At 39.6% G+C, this 3525-nt stretch overlaps 1 pseudogene across 1 annotated transcript; it reads right to left on the reverse strand.

The window, feature by feature from the left end:
* Window positions 1-1376: 1376 nt before the first annotated feature.
* LOC102845493 lies at window positions 1377-2053 on the reverse strand (annotated as a pseudogene). Its single transcript, XR_438959.1, has one exon. The product of XR_438959.1 is annotated as a eukaryotic translation initiation factor 3, subunit K pseudogene (transcript).
* Window positions 2054-3525: the final 1472 nt, after the last annotated feature.

Here is a 3525-nt window from a genome sequence, read left to right on the forward strand (position 1 = left end):
AACTCGAGGTTTGAATTTGTTCTTCAGTTCCTTGAGCTTAAGATATGCTGAGCGAGTTCGGCCCTTTTGATTTTCTGACTCCAACTCCTTGCACGGCATTCGTTCCGGCAGGCCGCTCAGAGAAGGGGTTATGGCAACAGGCTAGCTGAAACTTGGGCAGCTTAGAAGCCAGTCTCAGACCCTCCCATCTTCCCAGACCCTCCCATCTTCCCAGACCCTCCCATCTTCCCAGGTAATCGAAGACGCAAAAATCGCGCGACATTCATTCCAGCAGGCTTTTGCAGATTCACATTATTGAATCTTCCTGTCCATGAGAAAGGGATATTCTTTCACTTCTCGAGGTCTCTTTTTGTTTCTTGTAGGAATGTTTTGTAATTTTCTTTGAATAGATCCTTTGTGCTTCTGGTTAAATTCATTCCCAAGTATTTAATCTTGTGATTAGCTATTGTGAAGGGCATTGTTTTCCTTAGTTTCGGCTCTGTATTCTCTTTGTCACTATAGAGAAATCCAACTGATCTTGTATGTTGATCTTGTATCCTGCTACTTTGCTGAACTGGTCCACTGTGTCCAATAGTTTTCTTGCTGAGTCTTTAGGGTTTTCTAAGTATACTATAATATCATCTGCATAGAGACATAATATTACTTCTTCTTTGCCAATTTGGATACCTCTTATGTCCTTCTCATATCTTATTGCTATCACTAAGACTTCCAATACAATATTGAATAAAAGAGGTGATAGTGCGCATCCTTGCCTAGTTCCTGTTCTTACAGGGAATGCCTTTAACCTCTCTCCATTGAGAACAATGTTGGCTCTCGGGTTTGCATAAATACTTTTTACTATGTTGAAGAAATTCCCCTCTAATCCCATTTTGTTGAGTGTTTTAATCAGGAAAGGGTTTTGGATTTTGTCAAAGGCCTTTTCTGCATTTATTGATAGGATCATGTGGTTCTTGTTCTTTGCTTTGTTAATGTGATGAATTACATTAATTGTTTTCCTTATGTTGAACCATTCTTGCATACCTGTTGTGAATCCCACTTGATCATGGTGAATTATTTCTTTGATGTATCATTGGATTCTATTGGCCAATATTTTATTCAGGATTTTTGCATCTATGTTCATGAGAGATTCTGGCCTATAAAAATTTCTATTTTGGTGGTATCCTTTCCTGGATTTGGCATCAAGGATATGTTTGCTTCATAGAATGGGTCTGGGATAATTCCATCTTTTTCTATTTTCTAAATTCATTCACATAGGATTGGTAACAGTTCTTCTCTGAATGTTTGATAAAATTCACTTGTAAAACCATCTGGTCCAGGGGGGTTTATTTGGTTAGAAGTTGTTGTATTACCTTTTTAATTTCTTCTTTTTTTTTTAAAGTCAACAAATCTTTACTAGACTGCTGCAAAATCACCGGGAAAAGGCCATGATGCTGGACATACTGTCAAAGTCAATCTTCTCCACAATGTTCTTGGGCTTAATGCTCTCTTCTTGGCTACAGATGAAGATCTGGCCTGATTCATTGGCACTCCAGCCATACTTGCTCATCCACACCTTGAGCTGTCTGTCTGTCAGATCCCCGAGCATCTTGGCCAGTAGCCAGCAGTCAATATGTTGGTAAATAATGCAGACAACATGGCAAATAACTTTCCAGAGTCTTCAAGGCCTGTAATGCCCTCCAAAAGGTCCATGTTCTCATCCAAGGCTTGCCAAAGGCCTGAAAGTGGCAGGTCTCTAGCAGGTCTCCGAGGCAGAGTATCTGTCAGATTGGCCATTCTTCTTGATGTGCTTGGTCAATCATACACAGAGTGAAGTCAGTGTGAGGCAGGTTGGTGGAGGCTTTCAGCAGGATCTGAGCAGTGACTGTGGTCTGAAGAAGGCTCGGTTGAACTGGTACAGCTTCAGGACAGCGAGGTTGGCTTCCAAGTCATAAGCATTCTCCTTAGTCTGTGTCTCCACATAGCGCTCCAGGGTGGCCAGGTTCTCAGGATTGTACCTGTCGATGCTCTTCAGCAACTTGCCTACATTTGCTCTCATCTCTTCAAACATGGCCATGGCTCCTGCCGCCTTCCAAACCCAGGCAATCCAGGAAAACGGAGCAAGCAGAGGGTTCTCGAAGATTGGAAGCCCAATTTCTTCTTCTGTAATGGGTCTGTTCAGATGTTCAGTTTCGGTTTGTGTCAGTTTAGGTAGGTTGTGCATTTCTAAGTATTTGTTCATTTCCTCTAGGTTTTCATATTTGTTTGAGTTTTTCATAATATTCTAATGTTAGCCTTTTTATTTTAGTTGGTTCTGTTGTGATGTTGACTGATTAATCTCTTATTCAGATTATTTCTGTCTTCTCCTTTTCTTTTGTGAGTTTTGTTAGTGGTTTGTCCATTTTAGTGACCTTTTCAAAGTACCAACTCCTAGTTTTGTTGATACTTTCAATTTTTTTCTGTTTTCTATTTCATTTCTTTCTGCCTTAATTTTTAGAATTTCGGTTTTTTTAGAGGTGTTAGATTTTCTTGCTGTTCTTTTTCAATTTGCTGGAGAGGTTGGGTTAGAGAGTCAATGGTCAGTTTTTCCTGCCTTTTGATGTGTTTGCTTATTGCTATAACTTGACCTCTGATTACTGCTTTAGCTCTTCCCCAGAGGTTTTGTTAAGTGGTGCTTTCATTGTCATTTGTTTCAAGAAACTTTTTAATTTCATTTTTTATTTCTTCTAGTACCCAGTCATGTTCAAGCAAAGTGTTGTTCAGCTTCCAAATGTATGGATTTTTCTCCTTTATCTTCTTATTATTAATTTATAACTTTGTAGCATTATGATCTGAAAAGATGCTTTATGTTATTTCTGTGTTTTTTAATTTATTGATGCTTGCCTTGTGACCTAGAATGTGATCTATTCTGGAGAACGTCCCATGCACATTGGAGAAGAAGGTATACTGTGCTTTACTGGGGTGCATTAACGTATAAATATCTATGAGGTCAAGTTGTTTTATTGTGTAGTTTAATTCTTCAAATTTTTGTTGAATTTCTTTTTGGTAGTTCTATCTTTTTTTGAGATGGGTGTATTGAAGTTTCTAAGAAAAATAGTAGTGTTATTTCCTTTTTCAGTTTTGTTAATGTTTGTTTCATGTATTTTGGAGGTCTTTCATTTGTTATTGTTGTTGCTATGTGCTGTCGAGTCACTTGTGACTCATAGCAAGCCTATGTACAACAGCTCTAAACCCTGCTCTATCCTGTGCCAATTGTACTGCCTCTGACACACCCATTCTGATTTCCCCTGTCACTGAATCAACCCACCTCATAGAGGGTCTTCCTCTCTTGCAGAGTCACTCCACCCTCTGAAGCATGATGTCCCTCTCCAAGGACCTGTCTCTCCTTACAATAAGTCCGAAGATGTCAGACGAAGCCCCAGAATCCTTGCCTCCAAGGAGCAGCCTGCTGTAACCCTCTCCAGGATGAATCTGTTTGTTTCCTTAGCAGGCCATGGTACATTCAATACTCTTCTCCAGCACCACAGCTCAAAGACATCAATTCTCCTT

Source organism: Elephantulus edwardii, unplaced genomic scaffold (genome assembly GCF_000299155.1).
Source record: "Elephantulus edwardii isolate Elephantulus edwardi_28Jun2011 unplaced genomic scaffold, EleEdw1.0 scaffold00177, whole genome shotgun sequence".
Lineage (NCBI taxonomy): Eukaryota > Metazoa > Chordata > Mammalia > Macroscelidea > Macroscelididae > Elephantulus > Elephantulus edwardii.